Consider the following 12,515-nt stretch of genomic DNA (forward strand, 5'->3'; position numbering starts at 1 on the left):
GAGAGGGCTCCGAGTGCCACCTCTGGCACCAGTGCCATAGGTTCGCCACCACTGGTTTAGGCGATTGGGGCAGTAGCCCGGGGCCCAAGCCTTCAACAGGGCCCATGGTCAAAGAAACAACCCACTAAATTTTATACTAACAAGGGCATTCACCTATGAAATTCTCATAAGTGTTCCTGCTCTTAATACACATGTATGTAAGAGCCATTTCAGAACTTTAGAAGGTCCTTCAAATGTCCTCAAACAGGCAGAAGGGACACATCATCCATTCCCCAAAAGGCTGATTCTAGTACCAGATGTAGGAAGTGATCCCAGACTTGTAGGGGCTATAATAGTCATACAGCTCAGGCCTCATGGAGGTCTTAACCCACCCTTGGTCCTGGTGTGACCTCACCTCAAGAAATGCAGACTATTAATCTATCCAAGGGCCTAGAGGAAACCCAAATTGAGGTCCATCTAGACATGGCCAAGCTCCACTTGGTCTTGTTCTAATTTTGTGTCTGGTAAGAACTTCCTCAGAGATGTAAAAAAAAAATTTAATATACCGTAAATTGGAAACGAGCACCAAAACGTTTGGCTATACTTGGGTGTCTTCTGTTCAAAATGTCCAAAACTTCTCCTTCTTTGTAAATATGACTAAATAAGAGTCGTATGGGAGTCACCGGAATTCGATTTCCATACAACTGCAGGTACAATGCTTAGTTTATGCCGTAGTATAATCTGTACAGACTCTTTCGAATGAAGTAGAACATGGAACTGCCCATTCGGAGTGACCATAGATGATACATACAGATGGTAAGGACACATAGGGGCACATTTACTAAGGATCCGCGGGCCGCGATCCTGTCGGGTTTCCTGACTATTTCTGATTTGCGCTGAATTGCCCCGAGTTTTTGGTGCACGTGATCAGATTGTGGCGCATTGGTTTTTATGCGACACAAATGGGGGGGGCGTGTCTATCGGACAACCCGACTGATTCGGACAAACCGTGGAATTTAAAATTCAAATTGTGTCACAAGAACAGCACTTACATACATCGGGAAGAAGAAGGTGAACTCCGGCGGACCTGAGCAGGGAAGCGACACATGCAGGAAATTGGACGCACAATCTGAGTTAATCACGGCAGCTCCGAATCCTCGAAGGGGATCGCGACGTGACGGGTAATGCGCCCCATTTTCTTAATTATTATATTTGGCAGCACAACCCTACACATGATCAATGGAGATCTTTACATAGACCATGATTAGGGACAAATGTTCATACAACCAATTGTTCAGCCAATCATCTGATTGACCCAAGACTCAAAATCTTGGGGTCGGAGTGGCCCAATACAGCGATGAGATGCAGTCCATTCTCTCAAGCAGTTTTTTAAAACACAGGATGCATAGTTATAGCCCGCGACTCACCCCACTGTGTAATATGGGTCCCAAAATTGGCAAATGTGCCTCTTCAGCAAAATATATTATGAATTTAAGAAATGAACTGTTTAAATCATTTATAGCAGGAGATATATTGTACCCTTCTGAAAATGGTATCACTCTAAGGCCCCTTGCATACAGGAGAGTGGACCGACTAAAGGGTATTACCTATAAATAATAATAATTCTTTTATAGCGCACACATATTCTGCAGCGCTGCACAGAGTTTTGCCAAATCAGTCCCTGTCCTAATGGGCTCACAATCTAATCAACCTAACAGTATGTTTATGAGTGTGGGAGGAAACCAGAGGACCCAGGGGAAACCCACACAAACACGGGGAGAACATACAAACTCTTTGCAGATGTTGACCTGAATGGGACTTGCACCCAGGAACCCAGCACTGCAAGGCTGTAGTGCTAACCACTGAGCCACCGTGCTGCCCAGACCTATGACTAAAGGAACAGACTACACAAGGGTTTTCTTGTAGTCTGTAGCTATGGAGACCTACACTTGCACTAATGCAAGAAACAAAATGTAGAATGCTTTAAAGGGATTTTCCCATGAAAGTTCTCAAATTTTGATCCCCTTATAATGTTTACACAAGATAATTTCTCACCCCCTTACTTTCCAATTTTAGTTAGTTTTATGGCTGTTTTTGGTCCTATCACTCCCTTGACAGGAAAGTGTAATATTCCAGAGTGTGAGCGGGGCCTCTCTGAGCAGACACTTCATGATCCCTCTAGTGCTGTGAGATGCTGTGTGATGGCTTAGATTATCAGGGTACAAGGTTCATTTACACTTTTATTTAGCTTCTGAACATTAACTAGTATCTGACACACAGAAAGTGAGAGATGATGATGACAGATCAGAGATGAGAGATGATGTGATCCATTAGATGGAAATAAGACACAATGACACACTCCAGCTCTATCTCTCCTATAACACACACAGAGTCAGCTCTGCTATATTCCTCCTTCCACTGCTATAAAGACCTTATCTGTCTGTAGCTTGTAGAGTAAGTCTCTGCACGCTGCTTGCTGGCAGGAAGTGCCTGTGTCTGACCTGGTCTTGTAATGCAGGGGGGAGGGGCAGGAGGCAGAGAGCACTGCAACGAGCAGATAAGAGAAGCTATTCACTAGAAGAATCCGACCAAAGTCATAAGATTTACAGTCGGATCCAGGGACAACCAAAATTGTGTACACCAGGACTGATAGAGACAGGTTGGAATTATATTTCTGAAATCATTTATTTTTGTTAATAACAGTGAAGTAGAGAATGTGTTATATTGTTATTCTGAGTATATTTAAGAATCTTGTCTTCGTGGGGATACCCATTTACTTAGTGCTGTTTGCAAAGTTGATTTTTATTTGGTGGTCTGGGGCCTCATGTAGACATCAGTAAAGGGGTCAGGGCCCTTCTATTTTGCACAGGTCTTGTCTGAGCGGACGCTCAGGTCCTATTCCTGCTTGGACTTTCCGCTCGGGTGCTCAGCTCCTTAGGAGATGAGGGGGTTATGCAGCGCCATCTGGCAAAAATGGGCTGCAAACAGAGCATCAGTTTTAACCATACGGTTGTGTGCATGAGGCCTATAGAAGATGGATCCATGCTCTGTGTAGTGGCCATGTGCTGTTACTGCAGGATACGTTCCCCTTAATATGAAATGGAAATGAACTGCAGTAAGAGCATGTGGCCACCACACATACAGAACAGCAGGACGGTGCAAGAGCCATGTGTCCACTGACCCATCTTTGGATTTTAGAAAATTATGGACAATCCCTTTAAGCTGCAATACCAATAATAGCCTATAGATAAAGTATCACTGAAAATGTGGAAAAATTTATGTCCTAAATAATTTAAATCTATAATAATAATAATAAATAATAATAATAATAATAATCTTTATTTATATAGCGGCATCAAATTCCTTAGCGCTTTACAAATCAACCTACACAGACAATACTAACAGAGATCCTGAAAGAGATGGAAAACTATTATATATACATATATATTATATACATTTTTTTACATTTGCCCTCTCTCCTTTGTGTGTCAGTCTTTACTTTAATTCAAGTATTTGATTCATGAACACAGAGGATCAGGCTGAACAGTGCAGCAGATAAGTCCTGCCTTCATAAAACAAAGGGAATTCATAAAAAAGCATGTCAAAAATGAATAGTAAAATTGATAAAAATGGTGGCTTCCGATAGGGGGAGGTTTCTGTCCTTGGAAAATGAGAACAGCGAGCAACTGCTGTATTGTTGGCATAATCAGGAAAATGACACAATAATGTCACCAGTATAGCTCCAAAGCATGTATCCCTTGATAAAAGTTTATCTAGATTGGACAGATCCTGGGTTGACATGCCCTCGGATGTGGTTGGCAGGTGACGTCTATCTGCCCCCATGCGGTCAGCTGTCAATCATACTCACAGGCCACCATGTGTGCGCTCGAGTGTCAGACAGCTGGAGATTTCCATATCAGCCATCTATGTGTGTCACCAAAGAAAAGACACATATAGGGACTTATTTACTTAGGGTCTCGGATCGCACTTTCGTCGGATTGTTCGCCGTTTTTGTGATTTGCGAAGCTTTGATAGGTTTGTGTTGGGATTGTGTCGCACGCGATTGGATTTTGGCACAGCTGCACTGGCTTTATGTCACAGAAATCCAGGGGTGGCCATCGACGATTCGACTGTTTCGGACTGAGCGCGGGATTTAACTTTTAAATTGTGTCGCAATCCAATGCACTTACATGCACCAGGAAGAAGAAGGTGAACTCCAGTGGACCTGAGCGGGGAAGCGACACATGCAGGAAATCGGGCGCACGATCTTAGTGAAACGCGGCACAGTGCATTATGGTTGGACAATGCACTTTCGGGGAACTCCGAAGGACGGGGTTAGTAAATGTGTCCCATAAGGTTCAGATTCTGAAGTGACCAAAGGCCTGGACAACCTCCTACCTGCAAACTCTGTGTAAAAAAGGCATTTTAATCATGTATTAGAAGGCAAAAAGTTGCCCAACTTTTTACCAATGTTTAGTATTTTAAATCCTCTACTTCCTGTCCATCTTCGGGGTTCGGACATGCTGAGGGCACAACGCGCCTGCTCCCTTTTTCGACCTCAACAAAGACCAAAAGTCATAAGAATGAAATAAGATCTTACCGACCAACTAGAGATGACAACTTTCCCCATCCTTTAATAGATGGCGCTCCACAGTTGAATTCTCGAGCAATCGGTATTGTTAGTTTTGGCAAGTTCTATGCTAATTAGTGTCTATACTGTCAGGTGGGCGTTCCTGTACTGGAGAAAACTTCCTGTTACCGCCCACCTGGCAGTAGAGATCCTAATGAACATAGGGGGTACCAAAACTGCACTGATTGTTTGGGAATTGTAACTTTAATTAGGAAAGTGGAACTAGGTGCATTTTACACTACCGTCCAATAAAAGCGGTTCCAATAACAGTTAAAAATCCCATTGACATAAATGTAAATTTTATAGCATTCGATATGTTGAGTTTAGGTAGGTATCCTTTAAGCATGTGTTTTTTGGGATGGAAAAAATTACAGTGGTTTCAGCACTCTTTCTCCGTTTGAAAAAAAAATATGGATACCTGCTTGACTGACCATAATGGATGATATAAAATTTACAATGATGTTGGGATTTTAAATGATATTGTAACCCCTATTCATTACGGAGGTTTGAACAGTAGTGTCAACTTAGCCTTAAAGGAAATCTACCATCAAAATCCATCATGATAAACCAGGGACACTTACTCATAGATCCAGGCACCGTGATTGTGGTAATCTACTTATATGTGTTATCCATGACCTCCTTCCTTCTAAAATCAATGTTTAAAATTATGCTAATGACCCTTGAGAGTTCCTAGGGATGTAGCCAGAGCCCCTGTTTGCTGAAGCTTCACAGGCAGCTACACTGTTTCCCCTCCCACCCTGCTCTCTTGGCCTTTCCCCTTCCCTCTGCAGACTTCTGGGACAGGCATTTATCAAGACCTGAAATAATAAAAAATCCTGAACAAACTACCAGGCATTGTGATTATTATCTCCTTTATGCCACCTTCACGGCAAATAGGTGTGAAGGGGAACATGCCCGGTGGCGGAGTAGGCCGGTGTGAGGCATCCCTGTCCCGCGTCTGTGCATTTGCTATAGCCTGTGACATGATAAGCCTGAACAGTTGCTCATAAGGATCTCATATCTCTCAAAGAATAATGGGATTATATGGTTAAAGCACTCTGGCCTTATTTTTGGGGGGAAGTGGAGGATCTTGAGATGATCAGCCAGCATTTACGGTAGATGGTCAACCAAAGCTCACCATATGGTCTGATATCTTTCCAATGTGATTGTAAATGGGACGGATGAAAGAGCTCAGATGCTTCCGGTGCTCCACCATGAACACATCAGGTACAACAGGCATGACCTGTTATTAGAGAAGTCCCAAGTGTCAGGAGCTGAACGACCTATAGTCAGATCTATCTAATTGTCTGGACTTATTCTTATGACAGTTACGTGACAGATAAACCCTTTAGGTCAATGAACCTACAATGACACACTTCATTCACGTAGTTTGTAGGTTTCTCAGTCATTACCCACTGACCACGATGATGCTGGAGGCAATGCTGACAACATGTGACGTTCTACCCCTCCACCATCAAGTGAGCACCAGGGAGGCTCAATAAGCATCACTAGATCATTGACTAATTCTGACCATTTGTATATCAATAAAAAAGTGCAAATTATTTCAAAAATTTGTCTAGAGCCAAATCTGAACCAACAACATGGATAACACGGGTCTAGTGAAGGGTCTACAGCTTAGTAGTAAATGCCCATTCTTACTGCTGGGTGGGCTTTCCAAAAAATGGGCTCGCAAAGTTTTTTTCTAGAACACCCCTTTAACTCATTACTGCTAGGCAGAAATAATCAATATAAAATTATATTTATCATCATAAGTAGAGATGAGTGGAGCCAAACTTTAGGTTCAGTGTCCTCCATTCTGTAGTTCAGCCGATCAGCCAATCAAGCAGCTTTACCTCACCAAACAAGTAGGCATGGCTGTGATTGGCCAGGTAGACAACTGGTGGGTACACCTGGCCAATCACAGATAAACTTAGTTGCTAGGGAAATAAAGCAGCCCGATTGGCTGCTCTGCCACCCATTAAGCAACATGTCCAGGTTACGTGAAGCTTACGAACTGAAGATGCCAAACCTAGATCTCTAATCACATGACACTATTTGGAAGAAAGTGAATACACAATTGGATACTCAAAGCCACCATGTATTTTGATTATACCAAGTACCAATCTGGTTGGTGGAAGTAAGGTTTCTGGGACACCCACTGACCAAGGGATTGGGGGTCCTGTTCTTACTTATAGATGGAACAGCAGGTTGAGAATATGCCCTGCTACTATCGAAGCGTTGGAAATTGCTGACTATTTCTGACACTAATATAGATAGTGAATGGGAGTACCGCCGCCGACTGTACTCTGCAATTTCCAACACTCCCATGGTATTATCTGGAGCAGAGGGAGGCATGCTCAACTTGATGTTTCATCCATTTGGGAGAACTAGGCTCCTCAAGATCTGTGGGAGCCATTTCTATTATTGGTGATGGTCCAAGCAGTCAGACTCTCCTTGGATGTTGTTCTCTATCCTGTGGATAGGGGATAAAAATCCAATTGGGTACAACCCTATTAATGATGCATTACACCTAAAATACCTTGGGCGACAGCTATTTTTCACAACAACCCCATACACATGTCAACGTGTCCTCAATGGGGACGGAGCGTAAGATGCTGTCGGACCCCTTGGGGTGCTGCTTATCTCCTTCTTTGCCATGACTTCATCTTGCACTAAGGATAGTCCTCCAGTCCCAACAAAATGAGGAAAGTTGGTAACTTGGCTCTAATCTGTTTAGGCATTTAAAAAGGGTTGGCCAATGAAGTTATAGATTGCTGGTGGTCTGAATGCTGGGACCACCATATATCATGAGAATGGGGTCCTAATTAAATGGGGCATTGGGCAGACTAAATGGAAGACTTCTCTTGAGATCGGTGGACATCCCCTTCTACGATCTACAACTTTATGAACCAAACCTTTTTAGGTGCCCAAAAACTTTAGAGCAATTTTTGTCAACTCTGATTTTGAGAGGACTGGTATACTATGTTCCTCGTAACCAAGTGGTAAGTATAGACAAATCTTTGGGCAATCCCCTTTTAGATTATCTCAAGAAAGGGCAACTAGGACAATGCTCTTGTCTTAAATGTACCAACTGCCTGTCTAATTGTACAATTTACTATAAGAGTGGTAACGTCTGGGCATTAACACGCGAGTATTTCTTCAGCTTAAAGAGCACTTGTGTGATTATGTCTCTAGTATTGATAGAGAGCAAAAGGTGAAAAATCTCCCCCCCCCCCCCCCCCCCCCGCACCAGGGAGCAGACAACATGTTGTCATCTCCAGCAGTAATGGAGTGTAATTGTTGTTAAGCCCTGAAATGTTTGCATGCATATTTGTGAATGCCGGCTTGTATTATAGGTTGAGTAGTCCTTGAATATGGAGACATATACTGCTGCGATTAGATGTGGATTTAAAGTATCAGATCCAACCTCCTTACTGAAAAGAAAAAGTGTATCCCATCCCTCAAAGTAGTCAATTTAATAAAAAATGTTATCCTGCAAAATGAACCTGATATTATTTGGGGGGTGGAAAGAAGTGTAGCAGGATACACACTGTAGCTCATGGTTTAAAGAGGTTTTTCAAGAAGGGATGTAAAAAAAAAACAATGGGAGGAATTCATTAAGCCTGGTCATTTTAATGCCAGTATTAAAATTCTATCCACTGGAGGTCCTGTGAACTTATTCACCAAGGGGCTCCATCTCTTACGTAATGGATACGAGCGCAAACTCCACCTGTTCTGACCGATAGACTCGTAGGTCTGAACTGGCAGAGTTTTTTCCTAAAGCCTACACAATTTTCCAGCGAAGACTATAGTAAATGTTAACACCCCTGTCCACCCTCCATCCGCCCTACTCCCTGCCCACCTCTCCACATTGACCTGTTCAGAATAATGTGCAGGTTGGGCAAGCCACAAAATTGGGAGAGATTCATGTGCCCTCCCTGGTAGAAAACTGGCAGAGAAGACATAATGGAGGGAGCTCATTACAACTGGCATTTTGGTTACGATGCTATTTCCAGTCTTATACATCTACGTTTGGTCAGAAGTGTCGAGAGTCAAGGGAACTGCTTTGGCCAACCAGTATCTCACTTGGTCCATAGGAATTCACTTGTGATGACAGAGGAAATGATGTCCTATAGCCCTAGAAGGCCACGGATTGGCAAAGCCTGTGCATGACCATCCAACACTTCCAGCTTGGGATGGATGCCAAATACCGGAAGTACTGGCACTATGCTTTGTTTCTTTTCTGCCCTGGCCCCCAAGAGGTTTTCCAAGGTTCCATTACTGGCCTCTATTCTATAAAGTTGAAGGTAGATTGAAGGTAGTATGTGGGTTCTCCATGCAGTGTCTCACACACATGCTGACATCTGGTGTGAAGGAACACAGAAGTGTCAGGTTCTGCTTTGTAGCAGGTGACTGATCACCTGATGCTGCTCCCATCTTGCTTCAGGTGGTTTACCTGGGGCAAGAGGCTCAACTCGGCTCATCGCTGGTGCCACCCTGGGTCAGAATCTTATATGGCCCATGAATATGGCTACTACTACTGATTTCCCAACCAAAAAAGTTTTAACGATTTCAAAGTTCTACTTGGGAAACCTTTACTTGTCAATTTGAAGATGCCACAAGATATCCTTCTGACTTCTGAGATTTCAGTAGCCCTTTAAAGACTTTTAGATGTCAAGCCTCTGGTCTTCTAATCGTTTATCTTGTGAAATTGCAATGATCCCCTCCATGAATATGAGAGCAGGGAGCTTTGTTGTCTCTTGGCTCAAAGACCAGTCCATCGTGTCTTGTACCATCTCTTCGATCCAAGTTTGCTATGAGACTTTGCCACTGGGATAAAAGGCGCTGGGCCCAAGTCATCGGGAAGAGAGAAAGCCCTTGTGAAAGAGTCGGGAAGCCTCCTTTGACACAGGTATAGAAGTGTTGGAGGACAAGCACATAGAACCTGAAAATAATTCTGTTGCCCTTTTCTCTGCATCTCACTTGGGAAATGTCTGAGCAACCGGTTTGCTCCCAGAAACATGTTAATTGACAGCGGAGCTCATTAAGGCATGCACATGCAAAACACAGCAAGAAAGATTAAATGGACAAAAGGGCAATAATGAACTGTCAACAATCGAGTACATCTACACTACCAGGATCACCGGAGAATGAGGCATTTAGTGGCAACAAAAGATTGTCTGGGCCAAGAAGAAAAGACGACCTAGACTTTTGTTTAGACAACACAATTGATTACAAATGAGAGATTAACAGGATAGCTTCAGATTTTTTGAAGGGGGTTAAAAAAGAAAAGTCCAATTAACTATACCGAATGTTAACTACATAGATTTCCATGCTTAGCCCAAAAGAAATTCTCATTAAATCATCCCTGGTGATCCTTTTGGGGAGTAATTTGTCTCCCTGATGGAGGAGAGAAAAGGAGCCATGGATAAGGAAGCGTAAATTCTTGGCACAATGATCTTAGGAGACACGCTGGAAAGAGCCCATAGGGAAGTTAATGAACATCTGACAAGCAGCTTGGATCTGGTCCTGGAGAACAGCGATGAAAAGATGGAATTGGCCAACAGCATGTCTTTGTATCGAACATGAAAAGACCAATCTGAAACAGTGCTGCTGAAAGCTTGTTGAAAGTATATCGCACAATAAGACAAAACAATGGGCAGTCAATTGTGTGCCGCAAAAAACCGAGAGGGTAGAATGGCGCATGAATATGCCGGCTCTGGCACATTTGGGAAAAATAGATATGTCATTAAAGGCGTTGTGTGTGTAATCAATATTCATGAACGAATCCGCAAACCCACAACACAGATTGGCCACTTCACTCACCATGAGGTCTGTTGATGGGGAGGACCACAACAAAAAGTTTGGCACTTACCAGAGGTCACACAGGGAAACCGGCAAGATTGTTCAAAAATTCCTATGCTCTATATTATTCAGAACTTGATATATTCTCTCCCAATGTCAAATTCCTTCTGTAGCCTGGTCAAGATGTACATTGAGCTTAGACCTCTGCACCAAAGGAGGGACACTTCATGGATGGACGACTGATATACAGTAAGTACCATCTGCAAAACTCCAAATTTGGGGGTTCTAACGCAGAGCTATTATGGAGGTTTATATCAAGTTGGTTCATTCTATTGTCCATCATGTCAGGAGATAGCAAAGGTGGCGTCCATTCACTGCGAAACCAAGCTCAGTGACTCTTTGGATTTTATAGTAAAATTCCATATCTCCAGGATATATTGAAAATCCTACAGAAAGAATTTAGATCTGGTTCAAAATGGCTTCCTTTTGGGACAGGTCCACTTCAAAAGATGAAACATTTCTGGAACAATAGGCCCTGGTGTTAGGTTGCCATTCTTTCAAGTAAAAAGATAGCATAGTAATATTATGGTGTCTAACATTTTCCCTTGACTCTGTATAGTGTTTTCTGTTACGGGGTATAAAATACACGCTCCATACAGCAATTTTGTGAGGCCCTCCTTATCAACCAAGATGATTATTCAGTAGCACTTTGAAGTTGTAGTATCTTCCTATGCTGCCCATTGGGTTGGAAATAAGTGGACGTAGAAACCCTTATGTAAGTGCGTCCGATAAGCTGAACACTCCCCACCTTGGGTTGTATTCTCCGTAACCTGCCTGAAAAAAATTGGTCAAAATCCCTTTTTTAAACAGATCTGAATTCTTGGTCCATCTACCAGTAAATTCAAAAAGTCTAGAATTGGTTATTTTGGATTATTATTATTTTTAGGGCAGCATTTATTTCATGATTCTCTATATACCTTTCATAAAATCAAGCACAAAGGAAACATAACTACACTTAACTGGCACAAGCGGAAGGAGGACCCTGCCCGTGAGGGTTCCTAATGATGTGGCAGACATATTGGATTATTAGAACCGTGCCGTACATGGCCTTGTTGTTCATCGTAACGTTGATGAGGTTCCCATGGTTTGCTTTTACTGGCATGCACATGATCCAGCTCTGCAGTAATTGATGGCACGGTCTACCTTATCACCCCCCGAGTGGACGCCCACATGTATCTACTCCATACACTCACCATATGCCACCTCCTTTAGAGCCATAATGAAGTCCCTAATGAAGAAACGCATAGGTAGATGTTGATATCAGCTGCAATGGAAAGGTTAATAATTGTGAACATTCATTTCAATTATTATTTCAACACTTGAGCGGTAAGATAATTAAGCAATTAACAAGTGATGTGAGACTGATGTGTGCGCTCCCGGGTCTGCGGTGGTGTTGCCTGTGCCAGCCGTTGCTGCAGCATACATCTATATATTCCTATATATAACCTGGCATCCGATGGCATCAGTCATAGTTTTTTTTCCATTTATTAACATGACTCATTTTGATTAGTTGATGCAAATTCTCCCATGTTGTCATATTCCTATTTTGTTGTGGCGGCCATTTTGAAAACAGAAAGTGCAGCCATATTTGCCTCTCATTGAATGGTCACTATGTTAGTAACAATAGAAACATAATTGTTTCATAATTTAGAGAAAATCATTCAAAAAAGATAACAAAAATGGATGAACTTCCTGTTATCACTTTTTGTTAAAATGGCTGCCACTACTGGAAGGGAAAATGTTAATATCTCATCCTTATTTTGAAGAAAAGAGTCCTACTGATGAAGCTTTTTGTTGAAACAATCGATGACATGGGTGGCTGTTAATTTGCAAAAGGGAACGGCAATGGATTGAGCCTCCCACTTACCAGGACTTACCTTAGACATTGCATGAGCTAGAGAGACTTATAAAGAGGGATGGGCAAGGCTTATAGACATGTCTCCCCTTTTCGTAGGGAGCCTTGGAACTTCAAGGAGACCCACAAGTGTTTCAAGAGGATCCTCTGCTGGACGGAAGCTCTAACCCTGCCCAGGATCCCAAA

Source organism: Engystomops pustulosus, chromosome 10 (genome assembly GCF_040894005.1).
Source record: "Engystomops pustulosus chromosome 10, aEngPut4.maternal, whole genome shotgun sequence".
NCBI classification, from domain to species: domain Eukaryota; kingdom Metazoa; phylum Chordata; class Amphibia; order Anura; family Leptodactylidae; genus Engystomops; species Engystomops pustulosus.